The 21,627-nt window shown below is 43.9% G+C and overlaps 1 pseudogene; it reads right to left on the bottom strand.

Annotated features, from left to right (window-relative positions):
- Window positions 1–6,343: 6,343 nt before the first annotated feature.
- Window positions 6,344–8,196, bottom strand: LOC132506291 (tigger transposable element-derived protein 1-like; annotated as a pseudogene).
- Between the last annotated feature and the right edge of the window lie 13,431 nt (window positions 8,197–21,627).

The raw sequence follows: 21,627 nt of genomic DNA, 5'->3' as shown, positions 1-21,627 counted from the left end.
CCTGACGCAATCCAGGCAGCAAAATAACAGGCTGCCGGAGACATTTTTCTTCTTCATATTTAGATCTGTCAGTGCCGTCGTGCTGGGGGAACAGGGTGGGGTGACAGAGGCAGCTGGGGTTGGTGATATGTTTTAGTTGGCTCACAAATAGAGACTCTCTGTGCACTGTGAACCTCTCTATCTCCCTCTCATCCCAGAGTTTCTTGAACGCCATCCTGAATGGTGTTCAGAGCAATGGTACAGCATGCTAATCAATAGTGCTCTATGCAAATCGAATTTCTCATTTTTGCCTTGACACAGTCCATAAATTATTTTGACCTAATACTTTAATTGGTTCTTATTCATAAGGGGGTGGACGATGTATGACTCCCAGTATCCATATAAGTCACCCCTGGAATTGTATTTAAAATCTAGGCTTCCAGATGGCAAGGCTAAAATGGTAGATGGGACAGCCTAGAGGTGACATGATGTTGCAGAGAGTAAGAGACCCCTGGCTGGGGTGAGGGATTCTGATTCTGGTTCTCAACCTACCAGGTCATATGTGATATCAGGAAACCCATCCACCTTCTCTGGCCCAAGTGTCATCATTTGTAAAGTGAGTGGGTTGGTTAGGGGACCATCAAGATTCTTTGTGTGTGGAGTCCTGCCTATACTTCCCAGAGTGGCAATGCCAAACTTGTGTTCAAGTCCTCACTGTCAGGGGAGGATTGACATTCTATTTCAACAAGATTGTAAAGATCATCAAGGTTCCCATAGACATCATCCTGGACCCTTCGTAAGTAACCTGTGTTTCTAACTCTAAATACAATACTCTCCCTCTTGAATCCAGAGAAGAAGGTGACCTTTCTCTTTTTCAGGTCCCCTCTGAAAAATACTGGACTTCAGGAAGAGCTAAGAAGTTGGCTAAGCACTCACGGGTGAGTTTTAATTGCGACCTTAAGGGTCTATGCTCCAGGAGCAAGTATGAACCAAAACATAGGCAAGCCCACATAGAACCTTAAATCTAGTCTCCCATCATCTCGGTCCCTGATTAAATGAAGGCATTTGTACCTAATAGCCAGAGTTACTTTAAGTCTGCTCGAGAAGAATATAAAATTATCCAGAACCCTACAACTTTTCATAAAAATGTCTGGCATTCAATAAAAAAAATACATATTATGCAAGCCAAGAGGCAGGAGCAAGTGACCAAAAGCCGAAAGGAAAAATAAAATGGAAGAATCAGACCTACAGGTGACACAGATAGTGAGGCAAGGACTTTAAAGTAATATATTTAGGAAAATAGGTTACAAGACAGAGAATGTCAACAGAGAATTAGAATCTATAAAAATAACCAAAATAGAAATTCTAGAACAAAAAATAATAGTAAAGGCTAAAATTGAAAATCAAGGGTTTAATAGCAGGTTAGGCATAGCAGAGGAAGGGATTCGTATATTGGAAGGTCACTTAGTAGAAAACTATACAGACTGAGCACAGAGAGAAACAATGTTTAAAATGATGGAAAGTAGCGTGCAGGACATATAACACATGGTAAGTAGTGTAACATACTTATAATTAGATTACTGGAAGGAGGAAAAAGAGAGAATGGGACAGAAGTACTGCTTTTTAGCCCACTGGTTGAAAAATTTCCCAAACCGACAAAAGACATTAAACCACACATTCAGGGCTTCCCTGGTGGCGCAGTGGTTGAGGGTCCTCCTGCCGATGCAGGGGACACGGGTTCGTGCCCCGGTCTGGGAAGATCCCACATGCCGCGGAGCGGCTGGGCCCGTGAGCCATGGCCACTGGGCCTGCGCGTCCGGGGCCTGTGCTCCGCGGCGGGAGAGGCCACAGCAGTGAGAGGCCCGCATACCGCAAAACAAATAAACAAACAAAAAACACATTCAAAAAGCTTTATAGCTCCCTACAAGCATAAATACAAAAAATGCCATACTAGGCACATCATAATAAAATTCCTGAAAGCCAAAGTAAAACTCTAAAAGAGGTTAGAATAAAAAAGACATGTTGCCTTCAAAGGCATAAACAATATTTATTTTTTGAAACAGCCTGAGAGCTGTTTTGCCAACAGCAATTATGTAAGTCAGAAGACAATGGAATGTGCCTCTTAAGGTTCCGAAAGAAAATTATTTCTAACCTAGAATTATATACCCAGTGAGAATATCCTTTAAAACTAAGAGTGATCTAAAGACATTTTCAGACAAGCAAAAACTGAGAAAATTGCTAGTCATTAAATGCTCCCTAAAGGAAATTCTAGAGAGAGTGTTTTAGGCAGATATTAAATGACCCCATATAGAAACACAGTTAGGTAGCAAAGTATTAAAAATAACAGTGGAAAGGGTAACTATGTCAGAAAACTGAACACATATTTTAAGAATGTAAATTTATAATTTAGATAGAAATTCAAAGGGCCAAGAACAGCCAAGGCAATTGTAAAGAAGAAAAAAGTTGGAAACTATAACTACCAGATATCAAATTTATTATAAAATTGTGCCTATTAAGATCATTGATTATTCACAACAGCCAAAATGTGGAACAACCTAAGTGTCACACACACACACACACACACAATGGGATACTATTCAGCCATGAGAAAGAAGGAAATTCTGCCATTTGTGACAACATGGATGGATCCTGAGAGCATTATGCTAAGTGAGATAAGTCAGACAGAGACAAATATTATACGGTATCTTTAAACATGGAATCTAAAAAACGCCAAACTCGTAGAAACAGAGTATAGAATGGTGATTACCAGAGGCTGGGGACTGGGGGGAATTGGGACGATGTGGTTAAAGATGTTAAACTTGCAACTAGAAGATGAATAACTTCTGAGGATCGAACGTACAACATTTGATTATAGGCAACGATACTGTATTTTATACTTCAAAACTGCCAAGAGACTAGATCTTAAATATTCTCACCACACACACAAAAATGATAATTAAGTGACATGTTAGAGGTATTAGCTAAGGCTACGGTGGTAATCTTATTGCAATATATAAATGTATCAAATCAGCACACTGTACATCTTAAACTTACACGATGTTATATGTCAATTATATCTCAATTTAAAAAGTACAGCTGGTATGGGCACAAGTTTAGATCCAAACCAGACCAATGGAATACAATGGAGCACCCAGAAACAAAGTCACACGTATTAATCACCTGATTTATGACAAACATGCTACTGCAAAATTCTTGAGATGGTACTTTACAAAAGAGGATTCCAAATGGCCGGTAAACAAACGAAAAGTTGTTCCACATCACTGCTTAACAATGATTTAAGATAAATTAGAGCTATAAGATACCATCTCAAACATGGTTAAAGTTAAGGGGGGAAAAACTGGCAATACTACACGTCGGTGAGGATCTGGAGAAACTAGAATTTTCGTAGCCCAATGGTGAGAGCGTAGTTTGGTAACGAGCACTTTGCAAAATATCCCACCAGGTATGGTGAAGAGGGGAGGGCAAAGGGAGGGTAGAGGTGGCTGTAATGTCTAGGTGACATTGGGAGCCAAGGGGCTGCCGCCTCATGGGCTAAATTATTGGGAAAAGGGAAGAACAGGGCTTCCCTGGTGGCGCAGTGGTTGAGAGTCCGCCTGCCAATGCAGGGGACGCGAGTTTGTGCTCCGGTCCAGGAAGAGCCCACATGCCGCGGAGCGGCTGGGCCCGTGAGCCATGGCCGCTGAGCCTGCGCGTCCGGAGCCTGTGCTCCGCAACGGGACGGGCCGCAACCGCAAAAAAAAAAAAAAAAAAAAAAAAAAAAAAAAAAGCGAAGAACAGCCCTCACAATTTTTCTCCATCAGCTCAAAGCCAGGGTTTGGTGAATCCCAGTAATTAATCTTACAAAGAAGCATCTGATTTTCTGGGAATAACAGTTCTCACTTTGACTCTGCTGATGCTGATTCCTTATCGAATTTTCCAAGAGATATTTATAGTAGATTTTTCCTTCCTTAAGAGCGTGAGCATGAAGCTACTGGACACCAAAGCAGTGGCTTATTTAGCCAGTGCTGGCTGCTTCTCTGAGTACTGTGGTCCTTCCTTCTATTTCCAGTTGCAGGCTCAGCATCAAAGAAATACATGAAGAAACTGGCAGGCTCTCTCTACTAGGCTGGCTTCTGGAATTGGTCCCGCCCTTCCTACCTGGTGTCAGTCCTGGACAGGGATAAGTAAGATGATGGTCTCCCTCCCTCCCCCTCCCCCACCCCACCCATGATGTCTTTGTCCTTGGTTCCTGATTTTTCCTCTTGGCCTGCTAGGATAGAGGTTCAACTCTAAATTTCCACATGATCAATAGAATCTCTAACAACCTTGCTTAATTCCACATTGCTTTGGCCCCCGGACTGGACATTGCTTCTGAGATTGCCCAGCTATTGCTGGTTTTGTCCTCCGTAGAAAATGTTTCTGCACCACAAGTCGGCATTTCTAAGCAGAAGACCTGGTAATCCCATCCGACATCCTCTCAATACACTGGCATTAGACTCTCCTACCCCCAAACTTGACCATCCCACATCAGGCTGAACCTTATTATAACCCCAGATTTTGTGATTCATACTCTCTGGCTAAGTAGACTTATCCCATTCATAGCCTTCTCCTTACAGGGTATTTCTAGCATGCAATATGACTCATGGAAAAAAACCGTGAAAAATCCATCAGGCCAGTTGTTGGAATTCATCTGTGCTTGTCTGGCAGAAACTTAACATTTCAAAGGCTTTAGGGAAAATTGTGTTAGGACAGAGGATACTTAGATAATAGATTTACAACATCTGTGCTCGGGTGCAGCCTTCCTTGGTTATTAGATCTGTAAGTTGTTACTTAAAGGTAAATTTTTCAGTTTGATTTAGTTTAAAGGTTGCCTCTGAGAATTACACACATTCCCAGAGGCCACAGGGCAGACGGTACAACTTAAATAAATTGGGCATGTTTGAATCGATAAATAAATGCATATGTCTCCACCCACTCCAGCACCATGTACATGGAAGATACTCTGGGGAAAGTTCTAAGAAAGGCTTGAGAATTAGCCCAAAGCAACAGGAAAACTCCTTCCAGGGACAAGGTGAAGTGGGCACCCAGCTACCCGTGAGAGGAGTCAAACTCACTCAGAGATACGGGTCAGGGAGTATCTCTGGGAAGACTTTGGGATACAATGAGGAATTATCTATTTTTTTAAGGACTAATTTTTTAGAGCAGTTTTAGGTTCACGACAAAACTGAGAGGAAGGTAGAGAGGTTTCCCACTTACTCCCTGCCCCTACACATGCACAGCCTCACCCATGATCAGCGTCTCTCCCCAGAGTACATTGGCTGCAATTGACGAACCTACAGTGACACGTCACAATCACGCAAAGTCCACAGTTTACATTAGGGTTCACGCTTGGCACTGCACACTCTGTAGGTTTGGACAAAAGTATAAATGACATGTATCAACCAATATAGTATCATACAGAGTCACGTCACTGCCCTAAAAATCCTCTGTGCTCCTCCTGTTCATCCCTCCTTCCCTGGATCCATCCCGACCCCCTGAAAAACACTGGCCTTTTTACTGTCTCCATAGTTTTGCCTTTTCCACATTGGGATATAGTTGGAATCATACAGCATGTAGCCTTTAAAGATTGGCTTCTTTCATTTAATGCTATGCATTTAAGGTTCCTCCATATCTTTTCATAGCTTAATAGTTCATTTCTTTTTAGTGCAGAATAATAGTCCATTGTCCTGGATGTACCTCAGTTTACCCATTCACCTACTGAAGGACGTCTTAGTTGCTTCCAAGTTTTTACAACTATGAAAAAAGCTGCTATAAACATCCCTGTTCAGGCTTTTGTGCGGACATATGTTTTCAACTCCTTTGGGTAAATACCAAGGAGTGTGATTGCTGGATCATGTGGTAAGAGTATGTTTAGTTTTTCAAGAAGTGGCCATACTGTCTTCCAAAGTGGCTGATCCATTTTGCATTCCCACCAGCATGAATGAGAGTTCCTCTTGTTCCACATTCTTGCCAGTATTTGGAGTTGTTACTGCTTTGGATTTTAGCCATTCTAATAGATGCGTAGGAGTATCTCATTGTTGTTTTCCTTTGCATTTCTCTGATGACATACGATGTGGAGCATATTTTCATGTGCTTACAGATCACCTCAGAGATATTGCGGGTTCAGTTCCAGACCATCGCAATAAAGTGACAATTGCTATAAAGCGAGTCCCACAAATCTTTTTGTTTCCCAGTGCATAGAAAAGTTATGTTTACACTAGGCTGTAGTTGATTAAGTGTGCAATAGCATTATGTCTAAATGAACAACTAACATACCTGAATTAAATACTTGATTACTAAAACATGCTAACCTCTATATGAGTCTTCAGTGAGTCAAAATCTTTTTTCTGTGGGGGGGGTCTTGCCTCGATGTTGGTGGCTGCTGACCAGTCAGGGTGGTGGCTCTGAAGGTTGGGGTGGCTGTGGCAGTTTCTTTCTTTTTCTTTCTTTCTAGCCGTACAGCACGGCATGCAGAATCTTAGTTCCCTGACCAGGGATCGAACCCTTGCCCCCTGTGGTGGAAGCATGGAGTCCTAACCACTGGACTGCCAGGGAATTCCAGACAATTTCTTAAAATCAGACAACAGTGAAGTTTGCCGCATTGATTGACTCTTCCTTTCATGACTGATTTCTCTGTAGCATGCAATGCTGTTTGATAGCATGTTACCAACAGTAGAACTTCTTTCAAAATTGGAGTCAATCCTCTTAAGCCCTGCCACTGCTTTATCAACTAAGCTTACATAATATTCTAAATCCTTTGTTGTCATTTCAATAATCTTCACAGCATCTTCACCAGGAATAGATTATATCTCAAGAAACTACTGCTTTTGCTCATCCAGAAAAAGCAGCTCCTTATCCATGAAAGTTTTATCATGAGACGGCAGCAATTCAGTCACATCTTCAGGTTCCACTTCTAATTCTAGTCCTCTTGCTATTTCCACCACATCTGCAGTTACTTCTGCCACTGAAATCTTGAAGCCCTCAAGTCATCCATGAGGGTTGGAATCAACTTCTTTCAGACTCCTGTTAATGTTGACAGTTTGACCTCTTCCCATAAATCAAAAATGTTCTTAATAGCATCTAGAATAGTGAATCCTTTCCAGAAGATTTTCAATTTACTCTGCCCAGATCCATCAAAGGAATCACTATGTATGTCAGCTACAGCCTTACAAAATGTATTTCATAAATAATAGGACTTGAAAGTCGAAATTACTCCTTGATCTATGGGCTGTAGAATGGATGTTGTGTCAGCAGGCATGAAAACATTAATGTCACTGTCCATCTCCATAAGAGTTCTTGGGTGACCAGATGCATTGTCGATGAGCAGTAATGTTTTAAAAGGAATTTTCTTTTTCTGAGCTGTAGGTCTCAACAGTGGGCTTAAAATATTAAGTAAACCATGCTATGAACAGATGTACTGTCATCCAGGCTTTGTTGTTCCATTTACAGAGCACAGGCAGAGTAGACTTAGCATAATTCTTAAGGGCCCTAGGATTTTCAGAATGATACATGAGCAATAGCTTCAACTTCCAGTCACCAGCTGCATTAGCCCCTAACAAGAGAGTCATCCTGTCCTTTGAAGCTTTGAAGCCAGCCATTGACTTCTCCTCTCTAGCTATGAAAAGCCTAGATGGCTTCTTCTTCCAATAGAAGGCTGCTTTGTCTATTGAAAATCTGTTGTTTAGTGTAGCCACCTTCATTAATTATATTTGCTAGAACATCTGGATAACTTGCTGCCGCTTCTACATCTGCACTTGCTACTTCACCTTGCACTTTTATGTTCTGGAGATGGCTTCTTTCCTTAAACCTCATGAACCAAATTCTGCTAGCTTTAAACTTTTCAGTTTCTTCACCTCTCTTAGCCCTCTTGGAATTAAAGAGAATTAGGGCCTTGCTCTGGATTAAGCTTTGGCTTAAGGGAATGTTGTGGCTGGTTTGATCTTCCATCTGGACCACTAAAACAGCCTCCACATCAGCAGTAAGGCTGTTTTGCTTTCTTGTCATTTGTGTATTCACAGGAGTAGCACTTTAACTTTACACCAAGAACTTTTCCTTTGCACTCGTAACTTGGCTAACTATTTGGTATAAGAGGTCCAGCTTTCAGCCTATATTGGTTTGCTACATGTCTCCCTCACTAAACTTAATCATTTCTAGCTTGAGATTTAAAGTGAGAGACATGTGATGATTCCTTTCACCCGTACATTTTAGAGGTCATTGTAGGGTTATGAATTAGCCTAATTTCAATACCGTTGCAACTCAGAGAATAGATAGGCCTGAAAAGAGGGAGAGAGATGGGTAGACGGCTGGTCAGTGGATAGGGCAGTCAGAACACACGCAACATTTATCCATTAAGTTAGCCATCTTACTTGCATGCAGTTCATGGCATCCCAAAACAATTACAACAGTAGCATCGAAGATGACGGATCACAGCTCACCATACAAATATAATAATAACGAAAAAATTTGAAATATTGTGTGAATTACCAAAATGTGACACAGAGACACAAAGTGAGCAAATGCTGCTGGGAAAATGGTAGGCTTGCTCGACACAAAGTTGCCACAAACCTTCAGTTTCTAAGAAATACAACATCTGTACAGCACAATAAAGTGAAGTACAATAAAATGAGGTGTGTCTGTATCTGCCATCTGTGTATCTTCCTTGGTGAGGTGTCTAATAAGGTTTGGGGCCCATTTCTTAATCAGGTTGTTTCCTTATTGTTGAGTTTTAAGGGTTCTTTGTAATATTCGGGGTACCAGTCCTTTATCAGATGTGGCTTTTGCAAACATTTTCTCCCAGTCCGTGGCTTCTTTTCTCATTTTCTTGAGTATGTTATTTTTTTATGGGTTTCTGTGTACAAGTCACAGTGGGGTTTGCACATGACTGATTCCATGAAGAATGACAAACTGCAAAATCATCTAGTGTTGAGCATCGTTTTGGCCAGAGACTGTAGGGCATAGTGATTAAGATAGCTGTGTATGTGCAGCTGGGGAATGGAAATGGGAGCGACCAAGTGTTCTGTGTCAGGCTGCTTGAGCTCAAATCCTGGTTATGCCACTTAAGCGCTGTATAATTTGGGACAAACTACTTAACGTTCTCTGACCCAGGCTCTTAGCCTGTAAAATGGAGACAATTATATGGTAAGCATGTTGAGAGGCTATGAAGACAAGTATGGATATATGTAAAGCTTTTAACAGTGCCAACATTTAGTAAACACTCAATAAATGTTAGCCATTATTATAATGCACACATCTCCATTGTGGGTATTTTTGAAAATGCAGGAGAAAAAGATATTCCTACCCGTGGAAATCACTTCATTTCATTGCAAAAGAAAACTAAAATGCAAGATACAGAAGTGAAAAGTAAAAGTGAATACAGGTCATTTATGAAAACATTCTCTGTCACCTAAGACTAAGCAAAAAGTCTGGAATATAGTGGATTCTGAATACATGTTTAATTAATTCATCAATTATTTAACAGAAGGGCCAACCTGTGTGGTATGTAATTAAAAAGAAGGCGACATTGAGAATAAAACAATTTAAGATGATTTAATGACAGAAGGTAGGATGGAACCAAATCCTGAAGGATTTAGTCAGCGTCGGATTAGTAAGGGGAGAGGAGAAGGCCCTGGAGTGGGTATAACAGGTTGATAAATGGTTGGAAGAAAGGAATGCATTCATAAGACATGGAGGAGACAGACTGGCTGCAGGGGAAATTAGTTCGGTAGAGAAGAGCCATATTACTTGACAATAAATGATGTCAGCTGCCAATTTCCAAACCAGTTTGTGTTTATAGGAACAATTGATTTTAAGAATCAATTACTAGATTTCAACAACTCCCCCCCCCAGATCTGCTTCCTAAATAGCTAATTTCAAAATAACCAGGTAACTCATGAATTAAACTATTGTGTCCCCCTGGGCATTCAAGACCAAATCCTCTCACATGATTTATATAACTTATTTCTCCTTCCTTGGATAACTATTAGATCTATTATTCTACTCTTGGGGTAACACAAGAGTGAAAGAGTGATTTGGAACTCTCTTTACATACCCAGAATCATAGGCCATGCAAGCAGCTTTGAGCAAACTGTTTAAATATTTACCCCTCACTAAATGCTTATTGGTAAAAATTAAATTTGTTACACAACTAATCTGCACACACATGTCCACACAAAAACCTGCACGCAAATGTTCATAGCAGGTTTATTCCTAATCCCTGAAAACTGGAGGCAGTTAAGATGTCCTTCAATAGGTGAGTGGATAAACGAACAGTGACCCGTCAATACAATAAAATATTATTCAGCAATAAAAAGGAGTGAGCTAGCAAGCCACAAAAAGACAGGAACTCATCTTAAATGCACACTGTTAGGTAAAAGAAGCCAGTCGGAAAAGGCTACATACTGTAGGAGTCCATTTACATGACATTCTAGAAATGGAAGAACTATGGCTTGTCAACGGATCAGCGGTTGCTAGGGGCACAGGGGAAGGAAGGAGGGCTGAACAGATGAAACACATGGAATTTTTCATCTGCATGAAACTATAATGGTTCATGCATGACACTCACTATATATTTGTTAAAACTCATAGAACTTTACAACACAGAGTGAACCATAATGTATGCAAGTAAAAAGAATCATTTAGGGGGTCAGGGGATCCTAGGATAGAATGTGGAATGTGATGAAAAAAGTGAACTGAATTACAAATGTGTGAAACACCCTTGATAAAGTTGGGGTGGGGGGGTTTCACCTAAGTAATTTGAAAAAGAGTGGACACAATGCCCAGTCTACAGCGATCCTGCGGGTAGGCCTGGCCTCCCTGTGTTGCTCGGTCTATGGATCGGATCCACCCCCAACACCTTGAGAAAGCCTTTCCCACTCCCTTGAGAGGTGCCTTTGTCTTATCAGCTACCCAATTACCCTAAGTCACCCCGGCCACCTTTGCCCAGACACTACACACATCTTAAGCATCTTACGAGTGCCAGCTGGGAAAGGTGCCCAGCCCACAGCTACCCTAAGCTACGCAGGAGCCTTGGGATTTCTCCCTTCAGGTCCTACAAAACTTCAACGGGGCGGGCTTCCCTGGTGGCGCAGTGGTTGGGAGTCCGCCTGCCGGTGCAGGGGACGCGGGTTCGTGCCCCGGTCCGGGAGGATCCCACATGCCGCGGAGCGGCTGGGCCCGTGAGCCATGGCCGCTGAGCCTGCGCGTCCGGAGCCTGTGCTCCGCAACGGGAGAGGCCACAACAGTGCGAGGCCCGCGTACCGCAAAAAAATAAAAAAAATTCAATGGGGCAAACCAAAGTAGAATTCAGCAGACGCAGCAAAAGGCAGTGGTGGCTAAAATGCAAAATGTCAATCGCCCACGGTGCCCTTACAGCCGGTGCCAGCCATTCTACGAATTCAGTTTGTAAGCCAAGAGCAGTTTAGAGGCAAGTCATCACTATCGGTCACTGAGCCACCTGGCTCGCCGCACCGATTGTTTTGAAATGTACCTGGGATTTGTTTTAATCAGGTGTGGTAAGATGACAGACATGGAGACAGCTGCTTTGGAAGAAGAGTTTATGCCTCACGATTCTCAAGAGGAGGGGGCACGCCCGTCATACAGGACCACACGAGGAAGCACCAGGGTCATTCAGGAAGCAGAAGGAATGAGAGGAAAGTGGAGACCAGAGTCCTTACTACTACATAAAGAAGTGGTGGGGACTTGTCGGGTGGGGATGTCCCCTACTGAGCAGGAAGCAAACACAGATGTTGGAGTTTGTGTTGGAAGGTCAGTAATATGATTTCTGTAGGCTGCAAAACCACAGGGGTGGTAGGAACGTCAACGGCTTTGGCCCATGATTTCAAGATGTCAAATCACCAATTACAGACTATCAAGGTTGATTATTACAATGGGATCCCGGAACAGAAAAAGGGCATTAGGTAAAAACAAAGGAAATCGCAGTGAAGTGTGGAATGTCATTAATCATAATGTAGCAATAGTGGTTCATTAATTGTGACAAATATACCTTACTAATGTAAGATATTAATTATAGGGGAAACTGGGTGTGAAATATATGAGAACTCTCTGTACTACTATCTGTACGACTTTTCTGTAAATCTAGAACTTTTCAAAAATACAAGTTTATTTTATAAAACTTTGAGAACAATTTATACATTTCTGTTCTTTCCTCTAAGCCTTCTTCTTATTAGGTATGTGTGTTTCCACCAGAGGACGAGAAGGGAGTTGGTACTTCTTCTTTCCTAATATTCATTCGTTCATTTATCAAACCCTTACGGAGCATCTGACTGTTTCTGGCTGGTGCTAGGGGCAGACAGAAGGAAAGGAAAATGCTACCCTGCTCTTAAGAAAATCCCAGTTTAATGGAGGTTACAGATACAAAACCCCAGCATTGCCTTACAAGGTGACAAGTGCTGTGCCAGGATTTTGTACATGATTCCTTGAGATAACGAAGTATTTGGAGGATTTCAGGGAAGACTTCGCAGCAGAGCCAACATTTAAAGGGCATCTTGAAGGGTCAGGAGCAATTTGAAAAACAGAACAGAGGGGAAAGGGCTTGAAAGCAGAGCCTGAGGTAAAGACACAGAGGTGGGAAGTCGTGACGTTTGGGAGGTGAAGATGGGCAGGATGTGGAAGCCATGGTTGGGAGTGGTGGGAGATGGGGCTGGAAAGGAATATTGGGCTTCAGCCTTTAGCAGCCACTTAATAAATGTTGCTGACTAACTGAATAAATGAATGCGTGAATGACCAGAAGCTGAAAGGCCTTTCATGCTTTCTGGAGTCTAGATTTCATTCAATAGGCAACAGGGAGTTACCCTGGGTTTTCGATTGGGGAAATACCATGACATATGGGTGATTAGACTCTTGCCACTCCAGGTGTGGTTCAGGCAGGATCAGAATCACCTGAGTGCTCGTAAGAACTACAGAATCTGAGGTCAGACCCCAGACATACCGAATCATAATCTGCATTTCATCAAGACCCCCGCGTGATCTACCTGAATGCTTAAGTTCCGGAAAAGCCACTTTAAAAAGCTCACCTTGCTGGCAGAAAGAAAAAAAGTAGCCTTTTTTTAAACTTCCCATCAGAAAAGAAAGAAAGGGAGGGAAGGAGAGAGGAAAAAAGAGGGGAAAAGAGGAAGGAGAGAAGAGAAGAGAGAAAAAGGAAACAATAACTCACATAAATGAAACGGACAAAAAACCTTCTCCCTAACTGCTTTCTTCCACCTAAGTCCTGTCCTTTGAAAGACGCAGCATCTCTAATTGGAAGACTTCCAGATCCCAGCCAGCCTCCAGGGGAGGGATGCGTGTGTCCTTTGAAAGGGCTACTTCAGAATTGGGGAGGGAGGAGGGGCTGTGATGGACCGCTGGTGGCAGAGTGACAGGCAAACATGTAACTGTTATTCCCTCTGCAAGCAGATAAAACATGCACTTAATTTCCAGGAAAGTGGCTGCTGGGATGGCAGCCTAGGGAAATCAAAAGCTCAGCGGGCCCCCATAATTCACACTCATTTTGTGTAGCCAGAGTGGATGAGGGGATGGCAGGGTAAAAATGTCCCCGGCTCTTGCTAGCACACTGCTGTGCTGCCGCCCATCCCTGTCCTCTGTCTCCCTCGGCATGCTTGCCCAGGGCAGCCAAAATCCGGATTCATGCAGAGAAAGAAAATGGAAATGTCCCACTCTGCCCAGTCACAGGCTGCCGAGGCTGCCCTCTCGGACGAACGACCCACCTCCACCACCTCGTGTATGCTGTCTGTGCTGCTGGGGCCTGCTCCTCCGAGGGACCCTCACTGAGATCTATTCTATTTACCTGCAAATCCGGAATTGACTTCTGATGAGCTACACATGATAATGATATCCCTGTGTCTCAGACTTTTATTGGAGATGAAAGACCAAACAGACCCTGGCTTGTCTAATGAGTGCCCCAAGTTCAGGGATTATTCTCAGGATACAGGCAGGGCTTTATTTGGAGTCTCATTCTTTCCCTCCTTTCATCGTTGGGTTGCTATGAATGGAACTCATTCTCCATTGAAGCCTGGCAGCTGCTCAACTGCTCTGACCAGGCAGGTTCACCTGTTTTTTTCTTGCAGTCCATCACGAACACACCGCAAGATGCTCCACTTGTTCCCAGTTTACAGACAGGGGCGTTGAGGCTGGCAGCTTGCTGGTTCCATAGCTGGGGTTGCATCAAGACCCTGCTCTTTCCTCTGCATCGTTAGTGACGTTAATTCAAGGTCAGAATCCTCTAGGAGGCGCCATCCAGGTACCTTGAAACAGTATTGTCTTGGAATAACCATCTCTACCCTGAAGACTGCCAAGTTTTTAATGATGACGTTGATCTTTCATATTTGTTAGTGTTTTGTGCTTTTTGAACGCCTTATCACATCTTATCTCGTTTATGCTTAAAAATATATCATAAGACCTGCAGAGCTAGGTTAATATCCACAGTTGTTTGGAGAAAGGGATTGAACACCCCAGAGAATAAGCAGTAGCATGGTGTGTAGGGAAGGGATTTGGAAGAGACAAGAGGTGCGGGGCGGGGGGGGCTCACCTTTCCACCTGTGTGCATCGATGCATGGTTTCACCCAGCAGAAATTGGAATGTGTAGCCTGGAATTGATGAGATGGAACTAGAAACAAATGATTGTCGCCTTTGAAAAGTTGAAAGTTGCCATGAGGAAGAAGCAGCAGCCTTGTCTTGTGTATGTGTGTGTGCACGTGTGTGTGTGTGCGCGCGCACGTTTGGGTGCATTTCCAGAAGGCATATGAGAAGTGAGAGAACCCAGCCTCTGTGGCTAGGTCTCCAATGAATCCTGGTCACCCCCCAGCTTAGTTTGATTCAATTAAATAGAGAGATAGTAGCCCTGAGCAGGACATATCACAAGAACTGGTAGTCCCTGACAAAGCAACCGCCCACCAATGGCACAGTTTGCCTGAAGATTTTATAGGCTTGGTGGGTAGAGACTGATAGGAGTCCTTGGGTCTATGACCACTCGAGGCTGAGATTATTCAAACACGATTGGAAAGCAGAGCGCCTCCCCGAGCCTCCTCCCCCAGACCACATCATAGAGATGCCAGCGTGGGATGCAGACCCGAGATGACGGCTTTTTGGTAGCAAACAGAAGCGTTTTTCAGGCTGGTGTAGCTCTTACCATCTTTGAACCTCATCTTAGGAGAACTGATCCAAAATCCTAAAGACAGTGACTGTAAGATTCTAGGAAACTCACGGTGCTGTAAGAAACTGAGCCACCGAATGAAGAGAATGGAAAGAAGATGTGCATCACAGCATCACAGCATCACAGCTGTGGAGAGGACCATGCCCAGCCTCAGTGTGGATAACTGGCATGGAGGAGCTGCAAGAAGCCTGCAGAAGTGACATCAACGCGGTGACCTAACGTTGGCAAGGATGGGGATGGGAGAAGGGGCACCATGGCTGTGTCCAGCTGTGACGCTGGAGCAGTTGAAGAGGCAGGAGTGGCTGAGGCTAGGAGGTGGGGCAGAGCTCAGGGGAGCAGTTATAGCTGAAGAACTTTAGTGACCTCCAAGATGGAGTGTGAGATGCTCCGCGATGTTACCAGCTTCCCATGGGGGATCAGCCGCTGCCCCTCTCTACCTGATTACATCTTACTCAACCTTGAAAACCCAGTTCCAAGGACACTTCCTGAAGTGTTCTTTTCTAGAAGTGGGTCATCCTCCTCTAAACTCCCAGAGCTCCCAGATCTCTTAACCTCATTTCACATATTATTTTCCATCTTGTCCTTTGGCTGGCTGTGGTCCATTGGCCCCAATTAACTTTTCTAGACCACGACCACCTGTCTCCTGTTCCTCTCCCCTCTTTCCATTCAGCATCCCCTTCTAGATCCTACGCTCCTTGAGGGAAGAGACCTCATCTCTGAATCCTACCCCCACCTCAGCCAGAATGCTTCACCCAGTATGGACACAGTAATTTTTTTTTGAATGAATGATTGCATGACCAATATAGGAGGCAAGGTGAAGGCAGGATCAGAGAGGGAGATGGGGTGCTTTTTAGTCCCCTGGGAAAGAAACTGCGGTGGCTTTAGCCCCACTGCAGCCTCGTTTTTCCAGGAGGGGTCAACTCTGCTCACAGTAGGTGAGCCAAGAGCTGGAGGGAGGGAGACCGCCAATGCAAGCGCATCCACTCCCCTGGAGGAAACGCCCTTGAAGGACACCCCCGGCTATGTGCTGCTCCAGCTACATTCCCAGAAATTAGAGGCAGAGAAGGCAGGGAAAGAGATTCATCTCAGAGGCTGGAGGGTGGAGGGAAGAGGAAGGAGAGGCCAGGGGCGGAGACAGCACCTCGCCGACTAATTAAACTCTTCGGTAGCTGGCCCCCACCAGCCCCAGCAGATTAGCACTGCTGAATCAGCTCCCTGCCAAGGCCAGACTCCCGCTCTCTTTTTTCCTGCTTGATTTGCCTAATGGAAGCTGACAGAGAAGTTCAACTCTGATTGTCAGATTTCAGTAGGAACCTCGAGGCGGGAGAGGAAAGGCAGACATTTGAGGAATAAAAATAACGCACAAAATGAGATCCTTTATTTAGTTGAGCCACTTCTTTAACGACTTACCTACCTCTCCCTCCCTCCCTCTCTCTCTCTCTCTCTCTCTCTCTCTCTCTCCCTCTCTCCCTCCCTCCCTCTCTCTCTCTCTCTCCCTCTCTCCCTCCCTCCCTCTCTCTCTCTCTCCCTCCCTCTCTCTCTCTCCCTCCCTCTCTCTCTCCCCCTCTCTCTCTCTCCCTCTCCCCCTCTCTCTCTCTCTCCCTCCATCTCTCTCTCTCTCCCTCTCCCCCTCTCTCCCTCTCTCTCTCTCTCCCTCTCTCTCTCCCTCCCTCTCTCTCTCTCCTTCTCCCCCTCTCTCCCTCTCTCTCTCTCCCTCCCTCCCTCTCTCTCTCTCTCTCCCTCTCCCCCTCTCTCCCTCTCCCTCTCTCTCCCTCTCCCTCCCTCTCTCTCTCTCTCTCTCTCCCCCCAACACACACACACACACACACACACACACACACACACACACAGAGTTGTGCCTACAAGTGTCTAAATTTTTGCTTGGGCTGGAGACCTTGCCTGGGTCCTATAGGAAAGGCAGGCCATCTGTCCTGGACGGTAGCAGTTGGCAACAAGGGATGTCATTTAATGGTGAAGTTGGGAACTATTCTCCCTCATTCCTCCAAGGGGCATCCCCCCTACCCAAACTCTTTCAATAGATCCATTTTCCAAAATGTGACTCAGGAAATTGGTGTGACCAGCAAGACCACATGCGCGGGCGGGCACACATACCTAGGGTGGCTCCTTTGCCTTTTGGTGCCTCCCGTTCTGTAAAATGAGGTCTGGAGGGTTTGATTAACTTCTCAACATCTGGGCTCCTCCTTAGAAAAATCAGTCTTACCTCTTATGGGAGGAAAGAAGTGGGCACAGGCAAAGCCTCTAGATATCCCCAGTCACATAGCACGTGGACAATAACAGTCAGCTCCTTCCTACCTTGAAGTGGAATTTTCTATAATATTATAGGGAATCACCCAGCGATCTTAAGGGTCAGGGTTGGAAATCTAATTCTCTAGAAGGAGCTTGAATTGTTAGCTGCCTTTATTAGGCAGCTGCCACTCTGAGCGTTTTTGGAGTGCCAGGCACGATGCTAAACACGCCACAGCCATTCACTCATGCAAGCCTCACCACAGCCCTGTTAGCCCCATTCTATCCCCAACCAAGGCACAGAAGAGTTAAGCAACTTGCCCAAAGTCATCACAGCATGAGTCAATGTTGAACCTGAAATCTGGTGTTTTGTTTTTGTTTTTGGCCGTGCCACGCGGCACGTGGGATCTTAGCTCCCCGACCAGGAATTCTACCTGGGCCCCCGGCATTGGAAGCGTGGAGCCTTAACAACTGGACCTCCAGGGAAGTCCCAGAAACTTGTTTTTAAGTTGTTTAAAAGCTTCAAATAAATAGAAAGAGCTCCGTCCTTGTTAGACACTAGGACCTATTTGTGCAAAGGTCCTTCCTTTTGTTACGAGCGGAAGCTCATACAAATGACAAGAACACAGACCTGTGTGTGCTGAGGACAGGAGGGATTTGGGCGTCCTAGCTGGGTGACACTGGTCCTGGACTAGGTGTCACCTTGAGACGTAAGCCCCTCCTTATATTTTACCCTCTGCACATCTCACTCACCTCACACTACCCCCAGCCACGTGAGGGAGAGAGACCTGAAAGGTCAAAAAGATGTAACCCTGCTGTTCTGAAGGAACAACTAACCAAGACCTCCCCAAGCTAATAGCTCTAGAACAGTTCTCTAGAGAGCAAAGTTCAGATCCAGTGTCCAGAGCCAATCCAGTCCCAGGTATCACTCATCATCCTAGGAAACTTAAAAGATGAGGTGTAGAGTTTTTTCTGAGTGATTTTTGGATCTAGACCATGCTTTTTCTTCTATTTTTCTGTTTCCCACCCTAAAACACTCATTGAGTGTTAGTGGCCATTTTTAATGTGATCACTTTCCCTCCTCCCTCATCATTTTATCCTCACTTCCTGTTTCACAGATGAGGGACGACAGAACAGAGAACTTATGAAAGTCGCCCAAGATGAAACAGCTAATGAAGACATTGAAGGTCTAGAGTCCAAAGCCTGAACTCTGTTCACTGTAAGATGCTTCCCTCCTTGGAGTCCTAGGCACAGTAGAGGCAGGGAGGCACCAAAGAAGAAAATAGTCAGTGACTCCAGGACCCTGGGACTTACTACTCTACACTGACCCCTTTTATTTTCATAACATGCCCGTGTAAGGGAGCCACACAAACTGGCCCCCAAGATGACTGTATTTCCCACCATGTATACCTTCTGGTTCTCTTGGTGTCTCCACCACAGGTGAATCTCCACTTTGATTCTCAGAATTCTGCACCAAAAGCAGCCCTGGCAACTCGCCCACCCCTCCCCACCCCACCCAACAAAAAAGGACAGTCTTCATACACATTTATATTTCTTGTTGAACAACTATTTAAAAACCCATGCTCTACTCATTGCCATGCAAAGCAACACACTTGCCCACTTCTTCAAGTGTCTCCAAGTGACTGTTTTAATTAATACAAATGTTTGTACTTTCAGGAGACAGGCATGATTTTTATTAATCACCAGTTTCCCGTTGTCAGTGGAATGTTAACTTTGACGATAGAACAAAATAACAACAATCGTGGACATACATACACCAATATGTATAAAATAGATAACTAATAAGAACCTGCTGTATAGCGCAGGGAACTCCATTCGCTGTACAGTAGAAACTAACACAACATTGTAAAACAATTATACCCCAATAAAATAAAAAAAATAATCATAGCAATCGTGGCAAGAGGAATTCCCCCAACGTTTGCTCACTTCACGTTCTGTGTGCTCCATGAACAAGTGATTAGAAAAGTGGCCAGATGAAGGCTGGGGACAAGACAGAATGGTAAAAAGAGTCTGGAATCAACAAAATAAGCAGGACCTGACCAGCTCCTCACCTGACAAGCTCATTAATCTCTACTCAACACCTGTTACTAGCTTCTGTTTTCTCCCCATCAGGGAGACAAACTGACTGCCACCAACTCTGCCCATGAGACACCAGAGAAATCCAAATAAAATATAAAGAAGAATCCCCATGAAACTGAGGCAAGGGGCGTGTGAGTGGAACGCTATCGTTAGAGGCTGAGAGGTCTCAATACATTATGAGTAGATGAAAGTCAGATAAGAGGTACATTGATGGATAAAACCGAGAAAGCCTCAGCTCACAATACGCTAAGGAAGGGATACAGTGGTGGAGAAGCTGGCCTTCTGAGAATAACCCAGGACAGACTCTATACTAGAGGTCTGGAAGAATAAAAGTAGGCAGTGAGAGGAAGAACAGAGCAAAGAACTTAGTTGAGCATTTACTTGTCCTTGGAACAGATATGCCATTTAACTCTTCCCTCCATGCTTTTCTTTGTAGGGTAGAAAAAACAGAAGTTCCAAGATGGAAGCCAGGAGGCAGCTGGAATATTGGAAAGGGAGTTTGAAGGGATCCAAGGAAGCAAGTTTCCAGTAGAGGAACTAGATGCTCTAATAGATGGAATTGTTGATGGACTGGACAAGCCTGAGGGTATGGTAAAGACATATTATTATTATTATTATTTTTTAATTTATTATTTTTTTTGCAGTACGCGGGCCTCTCACTGTTGTGGCCTCTCCCGTTGCGGAGCACAGGCTCCGGAAGCGCAGGCTCAGCGGCCATGGCTCACGGGCCCAGCCGCTCCGCGGCATGTGGGATCCTCCCGGACCGGGGCACGAACCCGTGTCCCCTGCATCGGCAGGCGGACTCTCCACCACTGCGCCACCAGGGAAGCCCCAAGACATATTATTGTTTTATCACCAGGAAGAAGAAAGGAAGGAAAAAAGGAAGGAAGGAAAGAAAGAAGGAAGGAAGGAACTCCAAGTCGGGGGAAGAAACTCAGGACCCAAATATGAGGCAGAATAAAATGCGAGTGTTTCTGAGCCATTAATAGAGTCATCAGGAAAGAGAGAGAGAGAGAAACCTAGTTAATCTACATTCAAGGAATCTTTTCTCTTTAGTGGCATTATTCCCAAGAAGGAAACAAAACCTTAGTATACTATAGGGCTCTGCAGGCTGAAAATGGTACATAGTCGTGATAGGATAGGACATATGTGTATATATATATATAATATATAGTAACATAATAATATATATAATATATTATGTGTGTGTACACACATAATATATTAATTTACAAAACTCCAAGTTTTAGAATTAACCTATAGAAAAAAGTAAAGAAGCCCTCACTTTGGTTTGCGAACACCATGATTGAGTTCTTGATCTTCACCATATGAAAGTGATGTTTTAGGTTATAGAAATTGGAGTATGGAGGGCAAGATGGAGAGGAAATACAGAAAAGGATGTGATTGCTAAAGGGCCCAACTTTGACGGTATAAATTCAGTCATCTGCTAATGTTGATGCAAGAAGAAATAGAGGTTTAAATATATCATTTAAAATTATAAGCAGAACCAAGATAAAAACACAAACTATAATTATCAAAAATTAGGACTTATGGAGTTCCTGCTGCATTCTATGTACAGTGACCCTGGAAGGGAGAGGGAAGAAAAAGTGACCAAGATTTTCCTCTTTTATATTAGCAAGTCAGCATATATGCTTTACAACTGGTAAGTTATGACCTATTTTTTTTTTACATCTTTATTGGAGTATAATTGCTTTACAATGGTGTGTTAGTTTCTGCTTTATAACAAAGTGAATCAGTTGTACATATACATATGTCCCCCTATCTCTTCCCTCTTGCATCTCCCTCCCTCCCACCCTCCCTATCCCACCCCTCTAGGTGGTCACAAAGCACTAAGCTGATCTCCCTGTGCTATGCGGCTGCTTCCCACTAGCTATCTATTTTACGTTTGGTAGTGTATATATGTCCATGCCACTCTCTCACTTTGTCCCAGCTTACCCTTCCCCCTCCCCATGTCCTCAAGTCCATTCTCTAGTACGTCTGTGTCTTTATTCCCATCTTACCCCTATGTTCTTCATGACATTTTTTTTCTTAGATTCCATATAGATGTATTACTATAAACATATTATCTGGAAGAGAAA

The sequence above is a fragment of the Lagenorhynchus albirostris genome, chromosome 15 (genome assembly GCF_949774975.1).
Source record: "Lagenorhynchus albirostris chromosome 15, mLagAlb1.1, whole genome shotgun sequence".
In the NCBI taxonomy this organism is placed as follows: Eukaryota; Metazoa; Chordata; class Mammalia; order Artiodactyla; family Delphinidae; genus Lagenorhynchus; species Lagenorhynchus albirostris.
This window is presented reverse-complemented; position numbering and strand designations above follow the sequence as displayed.